The following is a 24,626-nucleotide window of genomic DNA, read 5'->3' as shown; positions in this document are numbered from 1 at the left end:
AGAGCAGCGTTGTGTGCGCAGAATGACCTGACCTTTGCTTTGCCTGTTGTTTAATTTCAAAAAGCTGAAAAGGACTAAAATTTTAAAAAATTAAAAAAATAGTAACAGCATTTATATCATCAGCCAACAATACGTATCAGCCTCAGTTTCCATTTATACCAAGCAAAATACAAAAGTAAAGGTGCTACAATATTTTTGTTTTGTTTGATAGATCTTTGTGCCACGTAGCCGTGATTTACTCTTTTAAGAAACTGCCCTAAATCTTTCAATTAAATCCCCATGCAACCTAACTAAAAACACATTTTGCCTTCCCCTTGGGAGACCACTCAATGCACATTTACCTATCTGTGGATCCGGAGACGGAACCCTTTGAGCTCGCTGAGCTTCCAGCACAGAGCACATTGAAAGCACAGCTGATTGGCACTGGGACCCTTGTAGCCTAGCAAGGGGCACCGCTGGAGGGAAGAGAATGAGCATCCACATAGAACACACTGGTGGAACCCACAAGGACCAGTGAGTCCAACACCCCGCTCCACACTTGGGTACCCCAAACCCCACTGCTCCCTCAGCTCCACCATGCCCACCACCTTCAGCCACACAGCCTTTCCCAAACACCCAGCCTGCGTTGTCTTCATGCTCCTCAAGAACAAACCCGAGGGTTCTGGTTCCTCCATCTCATCCCCTAGCACACCCGTGGTTTCAATCCAGTCATTTGGACACGTCCACTGATTTGCCTTAAAGGTGTGTTTCTCAACTCCAATCCACACATCAAATAGCATTATTAACATGTGCAATGCTAAACAGACCAGTTATCTTCATTCAGTGTCACACATTCTTTCAGGATCAACCTGCAAACCTGTGCGACCTGCTGTAGGGAACCTGCTTTGGCAGGGGGGTTGGACACGATGATCCCTGGTCCCTTCCAACCCCTACAATTCTGTGATTCTGTGCTTTTATCACTGTACCAAGAATACAGTGATCGTAATCGGATACAAAACGCTTTTTCAGTTCCCACTGAACAATAGATGCTCCTGAATTTCCAAATAATAAATACTGATCAACGATAATATATGACAGTACACAACGTAATATAAATTAACTCTAATTTTTTTGGACATGCAATGCACAAATGTCAAAAATGCTTATAGATCCTATAATACACATCTCGTAAATTACACTTTTATAGATAGAGCGTAATTTGAAATGTTTACAGAAATAATTAAGTCTTACCACTCGAACATGCTTTATTTTTCAAAACAAATCACAAGGGCTGTCATGCCTTTCATCTTAATTAGCCCACGTGTTTGTCTTATTTATTTGTTATGTAGTTTCATAAACGTTTACAAATATTAATCGTAAAGAAAAATATTTTTTCCTCTTGCTGTAATTACTGTACAGAGCGCAGCAATAGATATTCATGGCTCCTACCAGTTCAATAGTTTGGGATGTGGAGCTAGTCTTGCATATTGAAATACATTATAAATGAATATTTTCTTTTAAACTCATACTTCGCACGCCTTTTGTTACGCTTGTATTTAAAATGACATCCTCTCTTCCTTGTTTTATAGTACAGTACTCAGGACAAGAGTTGAAATTCTTCCTCCTGCTGTCACAGACCTCGGTTCCATTTTCCAAAAGAATTTACTGCCTAGAAATCAAAATTTCCCCTTCTTCATACAGACGTACCCCAAACAAAGCTCTAAACCATCTGCCTAAGCATCTGCTATCTGACGTTCCTGGAGCAGAGGGGGCTGTGTGTCCAGCCCCATTGCTGCTGGTCCCATCCTTCTGTTTCTCTACCAACATTTTCAGACCTCTGTCAGGACTTCAGGTAGGGTTTCCCAAAGTCTGCAGTCCTAACTCACTGATTTCACTGACATTAGCAAGCAAAACCAAACACAAAAAACAGCAACTCCCTCACCTTTAAAATATTCAAGAGTCTACATAGATGCATCAGGGCTTTTTTAGGTTCTCCATTTAGGTTCACCACCAATTCTTTAATTTTTGATTTTTCAGTGTCCTTTGAGATACTGAAAATGAAGTGAAAGCAGTTAAAACTACTTTAGCATTTAACAGTGAGAAGTAAGTTTGAAAGAGACTACTTCAAGGAGAGGCTTTTCAGGTTCCTGGAAAATGCCCTATTTTGTTTGGATTCCTTTGGTTTTTAGGCAACAGCACCAAAGCTTCCTCAGTTTTATTAAGTGCGTAGCATTATTTTCTTTCCCTGATTTGTAATTAAATTTGGCTTCAATTAATTACTGACAGATGCACATTTTTACTTTAGTGGCCAGATTGCTCACCATAGGCTACATCATGCTCTCTGTTTCCATGAAGAGAGAGGTCGAGACCGAGCAGCTCTTGCTGTGGTGATGGGGGAAGGAGAAAGCCACGAACCCACATCGTCTTCCTTGTTCAGATCTCACTGTCAGCACTAAATAATGAAGCGAAGGCATCTCATTAGGGCAGAACATAAGCAAAGCAGGATGCCCTACTAGTGAAAAGGAGCCGTTGGGTGGTTTGTGAGAGACGTACAGCCCTATTCTGCTCAAGTATATGCTGTGATGCAAATTTGCAAGAGGAAATAAAACAGAAGAAAAAAGAAGAAAGAGAAGGCAACAAATGCACAAGGGAGGATGTAAAGGATTTAGGGATGTATAGTGAAAATTTTTTTTAAATGAAAAACGTGTTAAATTGATGTTTTTACTCCAAACTAATCACATAAGACTCCCAAAGCTTTGTTTATTGTTTTAAAGTCTGCACCATCATTTAATTGGGTCTCTTACCTGTCAAATTCTGGGCCAAAAAATAAAAATTAAAAAAAATTATGCCATGTGACTGGCATGAAAAATGCACCTCTTGGGTGGCAGGAACATGGAAAACTCCTAAGATGACATGTCATAACGCTGCTCTTCAATAGCAAAGCCAAAGAAGCAACCTGAGGACAACTACACCACATCAGATGGTGTCCACTGAAGGTAGCCTGACTCACTGAAATGAAGAAAAACAAGTATTTTATCCAATTTCAACTGTAATGACCCTATGGGTATTATTTTTTATAGCGGTATGCACTCAGTGCACAGGCATACACTGTGCATTGGGTGCACATACGCTTCTCGGTGCTTCTCTGTTCTGAGCACAGAATTTCTACACAGGAAGCTGCCAAGGGATGGAAGGAACAGACTGAAAGATAGAAACCCAAGAAAGGGGTATACAAATGGATACAAATGGATGCTTCGATGTATAAGAGGTAAATTTAAAAAGTTACTTTTATTTAAAAAAGTTTTGAAGAAAAAAAAAAAAAAATCAAAGAGCTCAAATCCTATCCCAGCTTTCACATTTTACATTTAAAAAAATACACAAGCAGAAAAGCCGTGCACTTCACACGATCACAGAGAAAAGACGGGCAGGGTCTCAGCAGACTGGTTGGCAGTTTTATGTTTCAAGTGCCCCCAAAATTCTGTTCTCCAAAACATGTCTGACTGCCACCTGCTTGGTATGCTACTTCAGGCACTTTGATATGTAAATACTTAAAGACTTGTGTTCTTTTTTTCTTTTTCTTTTCTTTTTTTTTGGGGGGGGGGAGAGTAAATTTGAAGGGGATTGCTAAAAGGAACTTAGTTTTCTTAGCAAATACCTTTCAGATTTTTCTAATATTCCACATCTCTGATTTCATCTTGGATAATCTATAAACATATAAAAAATTTTTTTATGGAAGCTAATGTTCTTTTAGCTAATTTTTCACCCCCCAAAAACACCACCGCAGAGCATCAATCCAAGGCAAAGCTACTGCTTCAGAATGCGGACCTGAAGAAAAGCAGGATTCTTCCCCAGAAAACTAATACAGTCCTCGAAAAAACTCTGACTGTCATAAAACCTGAGCAGCTGGCAACTCTGTCACCATGAAGTATCCATATGGAAGACCGAGATGTGTCAAACTACCCAAAACGAGTTTGGATAGTGCAGAAGATGGAATAAATAATTCAGTATCTTCAACACATTCAACAGCAGGTAGTAGATATGCTACCTGCTTCTACAATGTGCCAAAATGTAACATGCGAGTGAGAGCGAGGGAGAGAATGTGAGTATCTCCAACCTGTTTTCATGAGGATATTTTGCTCGAGGAAGTTCTCTTTTTAGAGGCATATGATCCGTATCAGATGTTTGTCAGGAGCAGGCAGCACTACAGAACATTAGGAATAACTTAGTAACTTTTAATATATTTTCACCAACTGCATACTGCTTCATATATATATATGAATATGTATGTGGTCATATATATCTGTGGGTGTATGTGTATATATATACACACACACACACACATATATATGAAAATCTTAATCAAATGTAACATAAAAATATAAGGAAAGTGAAAATATTTATTTCTCCCAACAGCCTTTCACGCTTCTATAATGCACATTTGCTGTGGCACAGCGACAGCTTCCTGCCTTAATGCGAGCGAGCAGATTACTCAGTATGATCAGTTGAACTTGTAATCACAACTACAGTTTAAATGTTTCTGGTCTGTGTTCATGGAGGCTGCAGGAGAACTGCAGTGATGCCAGGAATGGAAGGACCAAGCCTCCACCTGCAAGGAGTCAATGCTTAACCAGCATGCTGCCAAAAGCCCGGGGACAGCAGGCAGACCAATGTTCATTGCTGTACCAACAAGGAAAGTTTCATTCTTCACCTTTTGCAATGCTAATTTCCAACCCTAGCCTCTCCTATTCAATGGTTTCTGAACGTGGTACAGCTACCAGACTTGAACGATTACACTGAAATGGCTGACTGACCAAATGAAGTGAGATTTCAAAGAAGTGAGACAAACACTCTCCTTCAATTCAAAAGCTGCCAAACATATTTCATCGAACCTTCAAAAAATAATTGTTTTGTCTGTTCTGAATTAAGCCTGAAGTGCTTTAAGAGAGGTTTCTCTACAAACATGGCTAAAGATCACAAAGGGGAGCATTTGGATTGAATGTAACCCTTCAGTCATCTATTTCTTAAATAAAACTTGCAGCATGCCTGGCATATACCATAAACTGATTTATTTCCATTTACGTAACATGTTTTTTTTATGTGTAATCGGAATTGATGCCCTTTCATTTTATTGCACATTATCACAACAGGCCTTTCTCTGCAATGCCACCAGCAAAAGAGATGGAAAAAAAAGGCTCTTGGTTCTGCAGCTGGGCAAGGCAGCTTGCTCTGGGGCTCCTGCCATGCCACCAGGGGCACCAATGCAAGAACGTGCAAACAAAGAGAGAATTCAAAGAGAATGTGTCAAACGTGCAGGTGAGAGCACTTGGCAATTTTGAAGCCTTCAGCCTGTTTCTGAGACATTCTCCAGGTCCTGGCTAGAAGCTTTGCAGAAGTGACCACTACACCACTATGCTGTCATGACTGGGCCATTCTTACATACAGATCCACTGCCCAAGTAAGCAAAGTGAGCCCAACTCCCCCCCCATGGAAAAATCTAAATTAAAAAGTCATAATCAAAGGGGTTTTGACTTCCAGATATTTTACAGATTATTCTCCCAGCTATGGCATCATAAACTTCTGAATTCATTTTATCATTAAATAAAGCACCCAGCACAGAACGCCCATTACTCCCCAGTAACATGCAAGTGAAACACCACAGTGAGAAGAAAATACCAGATACTTTCTAATCTTTAAGATTCAGAAAGTGAGGCCGAAGATTGCTTATCAAAGGCCGTGAAGAGAATCAGTGCCATGGTGAGAACTCAAGAGCCCAAGAGTCAAAGATAAGAGAAAGTCACGGTCTGGTGATTTAATCGATCCACGTATTATCGTGTCACTCTGTCTACATATCTTATGGCCCCTGCTCACCACAGTACCTGACACACTTCCTGAATGAAGTGTTATCTTCATGAGACCATACGCACCGTTTTCAGATAGCGTATTTTTAGGCACAGATATCACGTGTGTACGCACATAGGTTTACATGCACTCACATAGAAATCTAAGCACATGCACAGACAACACACATCTATACTATATATTTTACATATATGTGTGTATACATAGATTTATCCCACTCCTCTACCGAATTCCACACTATGATTGTGAATCACCATCTTCAGAATTAAGCTATTTAAACTCTGGAATGTTGTTGACAACAGCAGATTCGTTACTGGGAAGACTGTGCATCTCTGCACCGCAGATAGCTAAAAATCTGCTTGAAAGACAAGAGTTCCTATCTGCAAAAATGGAGCAAAATGAAATTTTTGGTCAAGGTCTTCCAAATAACACAGTTTTTCTGGTGATGCCTTTGGACTGCTTGCAAGTCCTTTCAGGAGCTCTCAGCAAGGAAACCTGACTCGAGCTGTTTGTCAGAATGACTGAAGGTATTCTCTGGAAAGTATTTCAAAAAGAGTTCTGGACCACTGGTAGTTGCACAGTCATATGGGATTCATTTTCTGTATATATCTCAATAGAGCACTGGATGAAACAAATTAACTTTAAAATTCAAAGATCTTTATACAGCCCTGTGCTTTTAGGTACAGATATTTAAGCAATCTCCATTTCCTGCCAAACACTGAAATGGATAGTAAATTACATTAAATTATTAGGGATACAACCAGTAAAATTTCTCTTCTGCTTTCTTTGCTAGCTGCGGCATCTTGGTATTTCTTGCACTGAGTATTAAAGACAGTTTAATATTATCTGTGATTTTCAGTCCTTCTCCAATTAAAGCACTAAGAGCAGGGCACACAATGGCACCTCTGAACATTGCTGTGGGTACCAGCTGCAGACTCACAAGAATTCTCTATAGGAGGCAACTCCAGTACCTGGCTCAAGAAAACAGAATTTAATTACTACATTCCACTCTGCAGCACTCTAAGATGATTTCAGGATGTCCTCAGTTCAGGATTCATCTACCTTGATTTCTGCTCTTAGGAAGCAATGAACGAACAAACACACAACGTAGAAGGAGGAACTTACACATTGCTGGCTCTGCTAAAGCCTCAACTCCAGCTCACCTCTATGGTCACTTATAGATGACCACCACTCACAAAGGAGAGCCCCAGCCTGCAAGATGCACCAAGAGGGGCAAGTTCTCATCTTGACTTCATTTATGGCAATTCAAGAAGAAATGGATTTAGTTGTTGAATTTTCATTTTTTATTTTTTGGAAGAAAATACAGGAAATCTCTCTCCCTTTCTGCAGGACCTGCAGGTTGACGTGAAGGGAAAGATGCAAGCTAGAAGGTAAAGCATGAAAACATACTTTCTTCCTTCTTGCTCCTACTTCCACTAATACTAATACCATAAGTTTTACTAGAAACAAGTAAATGATTACAAAAGAGCAGGGCACTAGTGAAAGAATATAGAAAAAATGACATCCACTGGGGATTACGTAGTGCAGTGTCCAGAGCTGTCCCACACCAGACCTCCTCAGTGCTACTGTTTCAAGTAAAAATTAAACATTACACAGAAACAGTTCAAGATTGACATTTTCCAGCTTTGTGTCAAGTTACATTATTTGAATGAATCTCAACTTTTAAAAACATCAAAACACCAAAGAAAAGCAGATGAGGGCCGTATTAAGAGAGAGAGAGAGAGAGAGAGAAATAAGACTCTCACTAGAAGCAGAACAGCCACCCATGTTGAGTATTACCAGAGGCAGGATTAGGTAATGATGTCTTTAAATAAAAATTACCATCCGTTCTTTTCATTGCAAGTTCAACACGAAAAACATTCATTACTCCAAGAGCACTTTTTGCTTGTGCCCTTACTCAGGGGTGCACTTTTGCACACCCACCTCACAAGAGCCCCAGTTGGCCAAACCCAAAAGGAACCCAGCATGGCGCTCAAGGTCCTGAGCCACAGCTGTGCTCAACGCAGCCCCAAAACTGCAGCAGGAGCTCTTCAGAAAAAGGCAGGCAGGATTTTTCTCCAAGTTACCCCAGAAATCCTACGCCGTCTTTAGTAACAGAAAGCACTCAACCGCCCTCTCCTCTCATCTCTCAAGCACTTGCAGAAAGCCTGCTCTTAACCCTGCTGCACAGGCTGAAATTCCCTTTCATCTTCCATTTATTTTCATTTTTACCTGAAAGGCAGAGGAGAGCTGGGTTTTTAAGCACAACAAACCCAAACGGGGCTGTTTTGCAATGTATTACATTGTGGTCTCCTTCCATCGATGGCAACGCATACCTGCACTTCTGCAGAAATAACAACTTCGCCCTTTTGATTTAAGTATGGCATATATTTAATGTAATGTTCATCTATGTATGTTCTCACTGTTTAAGAACTTGGCACAGGTGTTATTAATAAAATAAATTTATTTTTAAAAAGGATGCTATTCTATAAGCTTTGAAGCTCACACATAGCCTAACTTAACCCAGCTTTAGCTCATCTGGTCTTTAAATGACTCCTTTCATGTGGTCAGCCCACGAGCCATACGTACTGCTGCTCAATCACGCCACTGTACATCGTCAGCGTGAGGATGATTTGCATGATTTGCATTTCCTGTACCGTTTGAGCTTCAATGAGCTCTAAGCACCACGTACAAAAGAAACCACCGCCAAGTAATGCAAAGATTTTAGTTAAACCAGATGAGACTGTTTTAGTCAAGCTGCCAATAAGAAAGGAAAAAAAAAAAAAGAGTCTCAGGGATATCCTGTTAAATAAGGATTTATTTGTAGGGAATCTGAGCCCTAGACGAGTAACTACTTCTCAAATCTGAAAGTTGCATGGATTCCTTAATAAATATGGCCAAGCATCAAAGAATTCAGTTAGATTTTTCTTTCTTCTCTGTGTTGGTAAGATTTTGGCACTGCATCATGTTACCAATTTATGTATTTAATAGCACATAAATGGGTTCTGATTACATTAGCTTTCCTACCGTATAAACCTAAATCTGATTAAACCGAATTCACCCATTGCTGGTTAAATTTCTCCCTGTGAAAAAATCTTTTATTTTATCGCAAATGATCAATAAAAGCTGTCGGACAAATAGCTCTGATAGAAGCAGCACTGCAGCGGGCTCAATGAATAAGTACGAAAGTGAAAAAAAAAAGCCAAACGTTGCAGAGCCTCGTCGTCACGAAAAACAGAGACAGATGGGGAGACAGACCTATATGATGCTACAAATAGATGAATATCTTGCAAGGATTGCAACAAATGTTTTAAGACGGAGTCGAAATTTGAAAAACTGCAGATTTGCTCACGGTGCTGCCTGTACGTTCACCTGAAATCCACAAGCTGGAAGATGATCGTTATGTACATTAGCAAGGTTTCAAAAATAACAAGAAAAATGCACGGTGCACTTCACGGTTTTGCAAGATCTTTTCCAGATAATGACACAATTAAAGATGCCTTTATTTAGCACGGGTCCTGTGTTAGCTATTAGTACCAAACACAATTAAGAAAGTTTGTTTTAATTACTGCTTTAAGAAACCTGCTCGAGGTGTGCCTCTCTGCAACTTAAACACAGAGGCTCATGAACTTCATGCGCAATGCTGTATTTCACAACGGGTCTCAGCTTCAATTGGAAGACAAATTCAGCAAGATGAACATCTCATAGAGCAAGCAGCATCTGAGCAGCCGTTCATCACGTACGCCTGATAGCAACTGAAGGCTGTCTGCTAAAGCACTGGAGGAATCTGCATACAATCATGCTTAATGAAAACCACAGCCAACTCCCACCGCTGCTCTTTCCAAAGGACATTCATTCTCAGAATGTTCAGTTGCATCTTCAGCTCTCTGGATTATCGAAGTGTTACCAAGTTGTAAGCAGAGCATAAGGAGTTACCAAAGGGTTAAACCCCTTCTGAATATGAAAACTACACGTATTCCATCCCTGTCTGCAAACACGCAGCATCACAACATTCTATAGCATGACTGTAACATTTACCAACAGAAACGGCCAACATATTAAAAATGCCTTCTGTCATTTTTCTACTTAGAAATCCCCTGCATAATGCTCTTATTTAAAGGTCAGCTAATTTTATTATAGAAAGTAACTAATAACCTTCATTAATTCTTAGATGTGCAGGTTTCTAGCACATCAACCAAATAAATAATACAGTGAGGTAATACAGTACAAAGCAAGCTGCTGAATCTAAGCTCTACTGTGCAAGCAAAAAAAAAAATTAAAAACATATCTGCATTTGCAACAGACAAAAGAGGTCATTAGAAATGTAATACGTTTTTTCCCTCAAAAGCTGGAATACATGGAGCTGAGTAAAAGCAGATCAGCTGATGCACAGCCATAGTCCAAAACACCAAGAGCATCTAAAGAGGTGTTAAGTGTTCTTACCTGCATACGGCCAGGCACAATCCCCAGTGCTACACAGCATGGATGTGCCCGATATTGGAGAATCTAACCTGGGGTTTTCCTTACAAACTTTCTAATTTAATAATCAAATAATGTGAAAATATCGAAGTTAAAAACATGCGTGTTTATGCTTTACCTTTACCACATCCCTCCTTGGGAAAGCACTACATAAAATGATTCACCAACATCCACAGTTCTATCAGGCAATTTTCTCTTACACCAATGGACTCGCATGCAACACTATTCATTATCAGCCTTTCCCAGCACGCTGCTTTCGGTTAGTTTGCTCCTAAGAAACATCACCGCGCTCGGAACTAAAAATAGACTGCTATTTTGGGCTCCTTAATCACATGAGGAAAAGAAACAGTTTGTATCAGTCTTCTTTAATTTACAAAATAATTCCACGGTGCGCCCTGCGCATAGATCATGGAAATCACTGGCGCTCCTAAGGCAGGGCAAGCTGCACGCCTGCTGCCGCCGGAGCAAAACGTGCTTTCAAAGATCCCAGCAACAATAGTCTTGTGACTAAATAAGAAACAGAAGCAGAAGCCATGAGCCAAGCAGATACCTATCGGTTTCCTTGAGCTTAATCTGATTAAAACATGGCTCTCAAAAATGTTAAATAGAATGCCACGTCAGAGAGCAGGCATATGATAAAAATAGCTCCTGACAGGAAATCATTATTAAACAGGCATTACTAGTGTATCTGTTATGGAAATTTCCCTGTAATTTTTCAAGGTTTCCCCTCATGCTCTTCTTCAGTTGCCTGTTACACTTTTTTTTTTCTTTTTCCTTTTTCTTCAATGGCGTTTAAGTTTGAGATGTAAAAAGAAAATTATCACTGCAATTTTCCGACTAGATTCTGCTCAATACCATCTCAAGTACATCGTACATCATCTTGTCATTCACTTTAACAAGAAATCACATAACATTCATAGACAGAAAATAACCCAAAACGGGCAAGTGCCACTGTGGCAAAAACATACTCGTATGTCACAGCAGAAAAATAACTTAAATGCAATGGTTTTTGTACTGAAAGCATCTTACACGTTTTTAACTGGAGAAAAGCTGCTAGGAGTGACCTGAAAGCTATTCGGGTGTCCATCAGCCAGATAGAGAAAAAGTAAACTTTTGATAATATGGTATAACACACATCAACATTAATATTTTTAAAAGCTTAGGTAAGTAAAATAAATTTCAGCACTCAAAAATCCCAGCCACTGCAGTCCTGCTCGCTGCTACCATCCTCCTCACAAACATCCCAGCTATCACTGGGAAGGAAAGCTGGTTTCTTTCTTAAACATCCACCAACTGGATTTTTCAGAATAACAGTTCTCATATGTTTGGCTGCTGTTTTCTAAGACCTGCTTGATGTCCACCCTGGGTTTTAAAACAGTTCTCCCACCAAGGCCACACTATGCCTGACCCAGCATGAAGGGATCATGCATCCCATTGGCAGTGGTACTTCAGCCTCATTCCATGAAGTCTTGCAAGAGCACTCCCATCTATTCTGCTTAATATCCCTCTCGCATTAAGAAATTGTATCTACTAGAAGGATAATTCAGCTCCTGGTCTTACTGCAGTCATCTCCCTTGACAAAGCAGAAAAAAGCATCCAACTGTGAAACATCAGAAACCAAGGTTCAAACCATCTCTACTTAAATGCAAATTTAGTTACATCTCAAGGCAACACAACTCAATGCATTCTGCTGATAAAGATGGGCCCACAAGTCTAGGATCTGAATCCCTACAACAGACTTCTACCAGGACACGTGCAATGTCACAGGGAAGGATAGGCAGCCTGAAATGCCAGGAAGAAAAGCCAGTGACAGTTAAAATGTCAGAATATGGTAAAGCACAGAAATGGAAGGGGTGTGAGAAACCAAGGATGAATGAAGACGGAGCCCATCTGCAAAATGTTCTGCAAGCAGTGCCTGAAAATTTCTTCCAATGCTCCTAAAAGCCCAAATGCAACCATGAGGGTCACATAGCAAAAGTTCATTCGGATGAACAGCACTGCTCTTAGACCAATATCCTGAAGCAGAGTGCTTTCCCAGTGGCACTGAAGAACCCAAAGCAATTTGTATGCACAAATCAGAACTTCTCTGCCCACACTCTCTTGCCAGCTGCAGCCTCCCCAGGCCCCATCTTTTCACCACAAGTGAGCTGGCAATCAAGAAGAAATACCAACTTCCACACTGAATTCTCAATAAACACTGAATCTTATCAAAAGAAATATGCATGCCACTCAGCTTTCCAGTTTGAAATACAGACACAGAAGTACAAGCTAGCAGACTAAGAAATTATTACACTATTATTAATAGCAGCAACAGCATTGAGATCATTGGAAGAGACCTTCAAGATCATCTGGTTCCAACTATTTGCCTTCCTCATTTGCTGCTCCTTCTCAGATCTGCTTTCTATGTACTACCCCATGAAACAAGACACAGTGCAGAGGAGAAACTTTCAATTTCAAGGCTCTTAACACCCAAAATGGATACGAGTACAGTTACATAGAGGACTAATCCAGCCACTGATGGCTAAATGAGTCATCCACTTCAGAAGGATGACCTGTAATTAAACAAGAATCTACAAAACTCTTAACTATAAGTATCAATTTCAACCTCTGCCATGAAGAGCAAGAAGCATCCTATGTACTGGAACCATTGATACATCCTACAGCTGAGCTGCCCACAAAGTAACCTCTCACCTAAGGAAATTCTTTTTCCTTAAGAAGCCAAACAAAAACAATCTAAAATATTTATTGCCATGAATTTCATCCTCGTTCCATAAACTGCTTAAGAGACATGACATCATGCTAACTATCTAGACCTGTCTGGTTGATAACAGACCCAGATTTCACACTGAAGACAAAGCGGCAGAAATGTGGAAGGGTGCAAATCTACAGGTCACAGCAGATGCTGAACACCAGTCTGCCTTGTCAAGGCCAGAGCTGACAGTTCTGAAATCACAGGAGGTCTAGCAGTGGCCAGGGCTGGCAGCACAGGAACAAACCTGGCCAGCCTTTCGCAAGGTTGCTGCCCACAGCTCCTGGCTACAGGGCTTCTCCACAAGTCAGTGCATTTCACAGAAGGCAGAATGACAAGCCTGAAAGAAGGTTAATACTAATTGAAGTTTGCAGCAGGGTGTAGCAGGGAACAAGTTCAAAGTAGCCATTATAGAGAAATCCACCTTAAACATACCCAAGTGTATCTCAAGGCTGACTTCTCCCCGGTCATAAACATTTTGCTTCCAGGCCACACTGCAAATGGGCTGATTTTCAGCTTCCAGTTGGCATACAATGAAATTCCAAAGCAGCACTGCAAGAGCACTTGCAAATAGGTTTCATTCAGTTATTGACACCTCAAACCTCCCAAGACCCTGTGAAAGAGCAGTCAGTGAATACCAGGTTGGAGGAGCCAAACAAACGTTTGTGAATGTGAGCACCACCTGAGTCTAACATCACTGCAGTCACAAACCATATTTTTCCTTCGTACAAATTTATTCTAGCTCCTCCTTGGGGCAGTTGGAAACTTTCAACCAACAGAAAGGTAATAAGACATACTGGCAATTGGTTGCCATAACGCTGGTACGAATGAACGATTTCACCCAGTCTACAAGGCAATCTCCTATGGCTAATTTAGTGAATCCAAAAGTTAAAATGCTGCTTTATTATTCTGAGCGCATAATCTCCTCAAGAAGACTATTTTCAGACATTTAAAAGAAAAGTTGATTTTACAATAGGAAAAATGAGTGTACCACATTTCAAATCCATTAAAATATAAAGTTCTGGTTACAGGCGCAACAATCTGCCTAATTAGTTTTTCCTAATTAGCAGGATGCTCTAACCTCTTTAATAAGACTTCTGTGGACAGAATGTTCCATATTGGTTATCCATCTGAGGAAAAACTGAACAAACACTTCTGGAGCACAGCTAATAGACCGAGCGTGGTCGGGCTTCGTGGTCAGCAGGCTGCTCACATGGGCTGGCACTTAATGCTGGCAATCTGCAAAAAGATGAAATAGTCTACTTAAAACGTACCACGGCTTGCATGACAACTCTCTTCATAACAACAGCACTGTAAAAACAAAATTAATGGTATTATGAACACAAATTAATGAAGTAACTGTTTTAAATTCAATAGTAAAAAAAGAAAAAAGAAAAAGAAACGAACACACGTATGGGACCAAAATATCCTGTGCAAAGGTGAGCACAAGAGATAATGGGAAGGCATATACCATAGTGATGCTGTAACAGCCCCAAGTGGGGCTGACCACTTGCACTCCTCCATCACGCAGCATCTGCACTGCACACACAGTTTTTTATCTTCCTCTTTGTGATGGAATCTTTAGTTCTAAAACAAGTAACTATCTCTGAGTCCTATCTCTTGCAATAAAATACACTCCCTTCGTTACTATACATTGAGCATGTAATTCAAACTATTGGTTGAGAGAAATGCAGAACTCTAGCCGTATCTTTGGACAGAGGCAGATGCCTGAGACAAGGACAATTCAGGCCTTTACTTTGTGAGTAGTTTGCAGAGGAGCTGCTGAGCTTTATCTCAAAACATTCTTTACACAGCTTAAAAAAGCAGGAAGCACACAAAAGTATCTCAGGCACCAACCCATTCTCCCTGCCCACGCTGGTCTTGCACCCATCAATAGATCTCCTAAAGGCACAGGAAAGCTATTAGATTTTTCATTTTTCCTCACTGGGAGCTAAGAAAACTGAGAACCACATGCAAAATATAACTGAAGAACAACCCCCTGAAAAATGCTTGCCAGACAGTAATAATAGGAGGTAGAGACATCATAAACATTGTTTTTAAATATGCCTGAATGCCAGAGACCCTATCCAATTCACAATGACCTCCCATGCAACTGTTAATAATGGAAATTAGTGTTTTAGAAGGGTAGATAGCTACTTTTTAATAATGAAAAGAAACGCTATCATCATAACATAGCAGGGCACACACAAGACAAGCCTTAGATTTCCTGCTCCACATTAAAAAAATAAAAAATAAAAAAAAAAGGTGAGTTTTGCCATTTGTAACTCGTGATGCAATCTTGAATAATTACATTACAATCTGTTCTTCCTGTTTTGAAACTCCTATCTCCAACCTCTTCCTAGAGATCTGCTGACTCGGGTGAGACCTGAGATCTGGGTTCAAAGCATGTAAGTCCTGGATGCCTCAGCAGCCACAGAAACTACTGAGGTCTGATTCTGAAGTAGCCTGGGGACACAAGTCCCTCTGCAAGGCCAGCATGAAATCTCACCAGAAGTACCACTACAGCAAAACACATTGAGCTTGCACAATCTTGAGTAGATAGTAATGCTAACAGTCTAGAGCAGACAGCAATGAAATCTCTGTATCCATGTCCTGTACTACATAGGTTCTTTTGCCTGCTTTTTTGAAGACATCAACCACAGGGACCTTAAATATAAGGGCTCATTCTAGAGGACCCCAGATGACCCAGAATACTGATACTTAGTGAAAGTACCAGAGAGCAAAGGGGAAAAAAGTAGTCAGTCACGATTTGCAGAGTACATGGGCTTCTTATTTCCTCCCATGACGGTCAAAAGTCATGCTAAGAAGTTCATAATGCCCAATGGCAATGTTGGGCTAACTCAAATTACCTACTAATTTTCAGGGAGCTCATCAGGACAGGATGAAAAAGACTTATTTGGAGGCTAAAGTCAAAAAAAAAAAAGAACAAACAAGTAAAAGGTTAGTCTGCTACCAGAGACAAAAATACTTCAAAGAGTTGCCAGATGGGGCAAAATAGTGAGGCTATTTGTGAAGAACCCCTGCAGTCACTGCCCTTCACCACCCTATCGACTAACCACATCAGCCCCTGCCAGAGTCACGATGCACTGGACATACTTGGAGGAAAACAGGGCTAAAGCACACATTTCCTTTTTATCAATGGCTACAAGGCAGACAGAAGTTACGTCTGGCACTGTAAGCAGTACGATGGAGCACAGTTCCTTCAGAAATAACATCTAATTTTGGCACATCTACAATTTATTACAGGACAGCAATAGCAAGAGAAATTCTCCTCCTAAATTAATTTAGGAATCATGTCCTTCCAAAAAAAAAATAAAATTAAATAAATAAATAGAAAGATAACTTTTTCACTACAACTTCCTCAGCAATTCATCTTTTTTTTTTTTTTCCCCTTGCATAATTTCAGTATCTCTAGCATTATTTCTCCAAATGCATTTGGCATATACATTTTTTTAGCTGTTATGTTTTAAGTAAAATTGATTAGCAGGAAATTTCTGCATATGCACACTTTAAAATAATTCTGCTCCTCAGGGTTTAAACAGAGATGTCACTACGTATGATAACTGTTTCATGTCTAGTGAGTTACAACTATTCTGTCATAAGTATGAAATGTATTTTGCTCACAAAAGCCAAAGGCACTGTCAAACCTGCAGTACTGCGGAAGAGCAGGAAAAAAATGCCTGCAAACTAACTGCTACTGGATAATGGCTCCATTTATCATTCTTAAATTCCATCTTTAATTAAAAATGGGATATCCTTTCATGTAAATAAAAATGTTCTAACAGGTATAAATTCTTTCTGTAATTTCTGCCAAAAAAGAAGAAAAAGCATGTATTTGTTTTTGATGTTCTGTCATGGCTGTTTCTTTCACTCTTTCCTCAAGTTGCTATTACACAGAAGTGCAAGCTGCAGTGTGCAACAAGTAAAATGGAAACAGTGAGAGTTAGAACGAAAAATGATGAAGTTGGCAAGGTTAGAAACATAAACAATAAAAAAAATAAGTGCTCTGAAATGGAAAACATTCTTTAAAATGATGGTGTCCACTGGACCATCAGAGTATATGTGCAGGAGGGAGGGAGGGAAAGACACAGACAAAGGACAGAGGCAAGAAAAGGAAAATAGTATCCAGGAGAATAAGGAATCACACAGATCTTCATTACAGAACAAAGAAGAAAAAAGCCTTTTGGTTGCTTTGTGTTTGTCAAGGATATTCCAACGAACAGACAGAAGGTATTTTGGTTCTCAATATATATATTTGTTAAAGGGAGGATAAATCAACCACCATCCTAATTCGAAGTCTACTAAAGGTACCATTCCCAAGATACTTGTGCTTAGTAGAGCAAGAGGGGAGAGGAGGAGGAAACAAATGGCTCCAACTGCAGTTTTTGGGAGTCAGAAGTCCCCGTTAAATTGAATGCAGTCCAATGCACCGCAAGTTGGCACATAATCTAACTAGGTATACATTTTATATCTAAGGAAGAAACACCACAACCCACAACGTTAAGTACTTTATGAGCAAGTTCAGCATTTCAATTTGCATCAGAAGAGTGTTTATATGAAGGGACTCCGACAAGCATCCTCACTTACTGTGCCTCAGCTCCCACCTGCGCAGTCCCCAACACGACGAACTGGGTTCCTTTAGATGAAACTAAACCAAGAGGAGATGCTCCTGGAGAGCATTCAATGCACTCAGGCCACCTCTTACGGACATGCAGTCCAATGGAAGCTGTCCATATCTGGTTAGACAGACAGCTCCCTGAGGGATGGCTGGACCTACAGCCCCATGGTGCTCTACAGCCTCCCTGTAACCCCATTCACCTGCAGTACTTGTTAACATACCGCCTGCCTACACAGTCACATGTGGGTTACAGTTCCAGATCTGGCTGTAATCATGGAAGAACCAAGGAGACAAATGGAGAAAACAGCCTTCAGCACGTTTCTAGAGCAACCTACCTACCCTTTCTCCAGTGTGACCCACTGCCAGAAAAAACACCCTGTGATAAACCGTGACACAAGCGACCATTTGAACCAACATTTAAATTACATCCTCTGCATTACATTTAGAAACCTGCTCTTCTGAAAGGTTTATCACTGCCACAACGAGCAGAAGATACCTGCTGTACAAGTGGATGTCCAGACGCTTCACTACCACAACCCTGGCTGCCCTGCAGTGGATCAGGCTATAAACCACGTTCCTCTAACAGCCCTCCTGTTGAGAACTCTTCTTCACGTTGGGTACACATTAACCCTGCTGACTAATTCTTGCTCTGCTGCAGACTGGCAACTGCACCCATCCCTGGCAACCTGAACAGCAGTGTTCAGAACCGTGACCTTCCATGTGTGTGGGTCAGGCTAATGCTTGCAGAAAGAAAAGAAAAAAAAAGATCACTGGCAATGCAGACCTTCTCCCAGACCATTTCACTATGAATACTTTGCGTCATATAAAGTTTCTTTTTATTATAAATACTTCACAAAATTCAGCCAAGCTCTAAGTACCCATTAAGAAAGGTAGGTATTTGTAACACTGGAATATAAAGTTATAAATCCACATCACGTGCAAACCAAGTATCTGACAACATTTGTGCTTGTTTCTAAGGTACAAAAAGAAAAAAGAAAAAAAAAAAAAAGACTAGGAAAGAAGCAGCACAGAAAAGAAAAAAAAAAAAAATCAGGATTTTTCTCTTTATTTGATACAAACCACAAGGTCTGTTTCTTTCCTTTGAAAGATCAAATTAGTGTTACAGACCAGAATGACAATGAATCGTAGAAAGCATCATATTCCTTATTATGCAGTACTGTATATATTTGTTATTTGAAAATAGAAATGTAATCTATAAGTAATCTAGAAATAAAATATATACACAGCAACCATTTAAAAGGACAGATAAAATGCTCATTAAAACCCTAAGTGCAGAAATACTGAATCATAATGCACAATTTCATTACATTTTACTGCCAGCAATGTAAATATCAATTCTCCAGGTGATTCATAAAATTCATTTTAGAAAGAAAAATAAGGATTTCCCCAGGCACTCAGGATCATAAAGGAAAAACACATGCTACAGTTTGAAAAACCAGACTGTTCTTTCATTGTCTCATCAGAATATTTTTCTGGAATTTCAGCAAATCTTTTACACATCAAACGGACAACTGCCACCTCGCATTAGTACTGTCTATAGATCATGCACCAATCCCAACTAGCTTCCTTCCCGCTCCCGCACCTCTCCTTGCATTGTGTTAATCATTCTGATCTTATTCATGCCAAATTTGAGATCATATATATACTTCCCTCGACTTCAAAGGGAAGTGGCCTTGATTTAAATTCCTCTAAAAACTCTTTTAACTCTCCAAATTGTGTGTTAGTGCCTAATAGAAGGACCGGAGCAGGGAAAAATGCACGGTGGGCAAATTAAACAACTCAACTTTTTGGAGAGAAGCGTTGAATGTGAGGGTTTACACACCAAAAAGAAAAAAAAAAAAAAAAAAAAAAAAAAAAAAAACGTAAAGAAAACCTGTCACTTTTAAAATGAATAGCTACCATCTGCCAGGATTTTATCTGAGGCAAAGTTGATTAATGCAAAGCGAATGTTTAAGATCATATTGCTGTCTCCCTGAATAAATTCAGGTAGTTCGCTTATTGAATTATTTGTTCCGTTTCTCAAAAGGTGCCTTGTTTTGCTGTTGTTGTTACTAATGTTGGATTCTTTCCCCCCCCCCCGTTTTTACTCAGCCAGACCTAAGAATAAAAGCATTTGCTCTTAGAACATCGCAGAGCTGTGCTGCTGGCTGCCCTGCGCGGCGGCAGCAAGGTAATTAATCTGAGAACAAAGGAGATCCCACCTCCTCCGCCGAGTTGAGGAAAACTTTCGGGCAGCCTCACTGTGACACTGCAGAGAGAATCTTAGCCGTCTGATTCTGAGCAGAGACAAAACACAGCGCCCGTGTTACCCGCAGAACGAAATCACTTTGTGTTTAGGCTTTCCTTAAGCTTTCCTCTGAAGCACTTACCCTCATTTACACAATTTTCCCACTGCCAAAAAAACCAACCAACCTAATTAAAAAAAAATTTTTTAAAAAAAAGCTAATTTTTTTCTTGCTTGAAACACAGCAATTTTCTTTTGTCAACTTTAACGACGCACAGATTCACATAAGTGTTCTAACAAAAATCATGCTCGAACACAGATTTTACACCATTCTAAAGAAGTTTAGCCATTAGGTAACATCCCAAGTTTTCCAAACAGATCCAGGTGGCACGAAGCCAGAGCAGACAAAGCCCACTTTTACACGTACTTTCCCACGTTACGTACGCTCAGCATCAGATGGCCTCCGAGCTCCCCTCAGCAGAAAGGAATTCACACCCTTTATTCAGGCCGGGACAACCTCCATTATCTGAGGATAGAGAAGCAGAGGGTATCATCTGCGATACGCCGCAGAACTTCATGCCGTTCCATATGGACGTATATGCTCTTTGCTTACACTCCAAGCTGGCTGGACAAGAGCCAGATTTGGTCAGAAGTCACCAAGTTGTTTTAGCTCAGTACACGGTGCCTGTGTCTTGTATCTCGGTAGGGCTTATTAGTCGAGGCTCAACACAGCGCCAGTACGGCCATATGGCCTTCTGGTGCGAAGCGAGCTCACTACCAGCTAGTTCAAAGCGTGGGCAGAAGGAATGGGGATGTGTTTGCACAAGCCCGTGTTAAGTAACCTTTGTGAACTCAATTGATTTTGTTGGGTTTTTAAGAAATAATCTTTTTAAGAAAGGAAGTTTAGTACCAACGAAATGAAAGAAGCAATGACCCTTTGTGCAGCTAGGGAGGGTAACGAGGAGCTCGAGACGAGGCAGCATCTCCTACACTCGTCTGTCAGGGCAATTTGCCCTTAAAATGAAGGAGGCCCTGGTTTGGTTTCTCTACAGCAAGGCAAGCACAGTGTGATTGGTATCCATCCATGAGGTTACAAAAGAGAGTCAGTTACAGCCACGTTAATCAAACGTGGTACCCTGTCTTAGGGGATACTGGCTGCTGCAGTTAACCACTAACTCATTTCTTTGTCCCTTTGTGCCACTCGAATAAAATACAAAAGACCACTCACCAACCTGTACCTTAGGGGTACACTCAATACATAGCTGGCAAAAATATGCAGTACATACACACACACACTTTGTAACCTCCACACCAGCTCACACCAGTATTCTGAGCTCTGTCCCATCTTCAGATACGATGGAGTTGAGCAAGAAGAAAATATACATCAATAACTGATGATATGACATATTCACCTCAATATGAAAGCAAACACCATAAAGTAAGCAAATACAAGTATCAAGTAATTTTTTTTTTTTAATTTCTAAGTCTGTGGTTGTTTTGTTTCACTAACATGCTACTCATAAACACTGCTTATTTATTTGTTATTATTTAGGACCAAAAGCAGGGAAGATTTTTAACACAGGGAAATTATTCCTCTACCCACGCAGATTACACAAAGATGCCAGTATTTGACATAAAGACATAAGGACACAAGACAGAAGTGTTCCCAGCACAAATGGGCATCTGTGTGTTCAGCCTTAAATGAAATGCCTAAAATTTGCCTGCTTTGCTTCAGTTGCAATCTCCAAACTTTTTCCCCAGGACATACTGCTTACAGGTATTTTTCTGAGAAGAATGCATCTAGCAAACACCAAGTCTCCATGGAATCATTCATACACTGCATTAATCACTGGAACAAAAATTTACAGGATCACCATTTTTAAGAGAACGTTTCCAATGATACCAGTCAATTAGTAAAAGTCACTCTAATAATGCATGTTTTTTGCCTTACAGAAATTTATGAAAGCATAAGATCTGAACAACCCTTAATTGTGATGGTCTTAAAATGTTATTTACAAAAACAAACCAACACGCACATATACACTGTAAACTCTTGGAAGATGACATGTCCTGCTCAGCACCTCCTCAGCACACTCCTCAGATTGCTTCTCAGAGCTCTATTAATTGAAACAACGATTTATTTACTTTTTCTCTTCCATAAAACGCAAAAAGCACAGAGTTTGTCTTTAAAATATAGTTGTCAAATATCAGCGGTATATATATACTAACATTTACCCGAGGGGTATTTCAGGGCAAGAGTTTGTTACAAATAAAATCTTTATTCATATGAACAGCTACCTGGAGGGCAGTACTGAATGTAACACATAATATTTATATATGTAGGGTTTTTTGCAAATAATCCAGCAGTGCTATTAAACCAAACTAGAAGCTACGCTGCACTTCAGCCTTTCTGCTTTGCCAATCTAAATCTCATACTGCTAGCTTGCATTTGAACTACATTTTCTGTAGAGAACAGCCTCTACTAAAAAAATGTGCTTTTTTCCCAGTGTGCCATGTTGATTGCTATGTTTTTCCGACCAGGCCAAGGAGGATGCTCTGGAAAGTTGCAGTTGTACCACGAAGGGAAAATCACCTGAGTCACTGCATGGCAATTCAGAAAAGCTTTTGGCAATGCAGCCCCAAGCCCTGCTCCAGGGAGTACATGCCTGCTCTCCGATAAGCAAGTATTTGCAAGTTCATCACAAACTCACTGGTCACTGCAGAGTATCTCAATTGAACATCTATTACTCTTCAGCTCATGTTCTGCTTCAAAAGCACTTTTTAAGGCTCATGCTTAAAGAACAGCATGCTGAAGTTCACTCAAAAAAGAACAAGCCTGCCTCCTTCCCCTACTACCTTATATACACAGTACTATCTACCTTTTAAAAGGAAGACATACAGCCATCTGCAGCGTACACACACAGCAATATTATCAGACTTGTCAGCATCAGTATTATTTCTCACACGGAGTCCTGAAATTAAGTACAGCTGGAGAAACAAAAATGCACTAACACTGCTCAGTTACCAACAGTTTGCACTTGAGATATCTCTGACCTTTCTGTATTATTAAATGCACAAACAGAAACAAGGTATTTATGAAATGTCATATTTTAAAAACATCGCTTGGAAGAGAAATCTTTTGTTCTACAAATAAAGTCAATAATGTAAATAATGTAGATTTGATATTTCCCACTACCTCACAAGAAGGTTTAAATATTTAAATGTGCAGTTCAAAACATACACTCCTGCCAGTTTGATAACTTCATCTTCACAAGCAGCTAATGCCTGGGAAGCAGATCTTAAATGCTTACCAGAAAGCTAGATATAAAACAATGTTAATTTTAATCAATGATTTTTCTAGTAGGAGAATGTAATCAGCTTCATTAGGTTGATGCATTTATACTTTCAATTTAAAAAGGACTTGAAACATTCAATTACAAAACAAACATTAAAAATGTGCAGGGAAAGTCATAGAGGGTACTTCTGAACCAGTTTTCCTCTCATCAGTCGTATCAGCCCAAAACCTGCACATGTGGATAAGGTGCACACCCATGTTGAACACTGCATCTTTGTGAACTTTGACTATTTGATTCTGTCTGATCAAACACTACCACAACAGCACAGAAAAAGCTTTCCTCTCCTTAAGATGCTCCATTGGTTAGATCAGATTTATTTGTTGTCAGTAAAGGTTATATTTGCACATAAGTCTATGACAGATTGCAAGTTTATTAACTTCAAGTGAGTTTTCAAGCTGCTGGGTTGTTGGTTTTTTTCTTTTTTCTTTCCTTTTTTTTTGTTTTTTGGGTGTTTTTTTTCTCATTGCTGGTTTGTTTGGTTTTTTTTCTCCCCATCATTTCCCTCCCTTTCCCAAGATGTGGGTTACTTGACAAATTGGAGTTAAGTTATCTTGGGTCAATGTAACTGTAAGTTAAACTAATGAAGTGTATGTCTATGAGTGATGTCTGATTAGTTTAATACAGTTAGTGCTGGACAGCTTGGGCTGCTGACCTTGAAGGAACACAGATAACATTGCGATGCGTTGGAGGATGTGGTTGTGATACAAGACAAATTTACATAACAGTTTGTCATATATACTCCTCCAAAACAAAATTGTTGCAAAAGGGAAGCAATAAGAAACCAACACTAAATGCCTCGAACAAGACAAATGGGAAGAATAAAATATTTGGCTTGGGATGGCAGCTTATTTGAAATGCAAGCTGGAAGAGAAAAGGTGTACATTTATGTGGCATTCCAAGGCAGATTATACATTGTTCAAACACAGCCTTCTACAGCACAAGATCTATTCTTGAAAAGATTGTGCTCCTTCCCCCGTCCATTACCTCTCCTGGCTCCAATCTGGAGTTAAAAATACCAATCCCAGCTCTAACGAGTATCTGGTTGGTACATCACCTAGGTGCACCTGGGGTCCTGCTGAAGTTCATCCCGTGGCTGAAAAGCAGATGCTTGTGCTATAACATCCCCGGGCATGAGGAGTCCCTCTCCATGAAGGCACACGGTGAGCCAGGTACTCATACAATTAACTACATGTTGCTTCACTGCCTGCCAGTCATCTCACCACATCTCTGGTGATAAGGTAGGCCAAGCAACATTGCTGCTCTAAAGATATCTTGGTTCTGGAATGACTGATTCTCACCATGAGATAGCTATCTGTTGAC

General features: G+C 40.0%; 1 protein-coding gene across 9 annotated transcripts in view; it reads right to left on the bottom strand.

The window, feature by feature from the left end:
- The window catches only part of GTDC1 (glycosyltransferase like domain containing 1), a 163,337-nt gene that overhangs the window by 86,409 nt on the left and 52,302 nt on the right, over positions 1 to 24,626 (bottom strand). The gene's annotated exons all lie outside the window — the stretch shown is intronic.

This window comes from Lagopus leucura, unplaced genomic scaffold, assembly GCF_019238085.1.
Source record: "Lagopus leucura isolate 7727_CA_CO unplaced genomic scaffold, USGS_WTPT01 Super-Scaffold_100019, whole genome shotgun sequence".
Classification (NCBI taxonomy): domain Eukaryota; kingdom Metazoa; phylum Chordata; class Aves; order Galliformes; family Phasianidae; genus Lagopus; species Lagopus leucura.
Note: the sequence above shows the minus strand (reverse complement) of the source record. Positions and strands in the feature narration are given on the sequence as shown.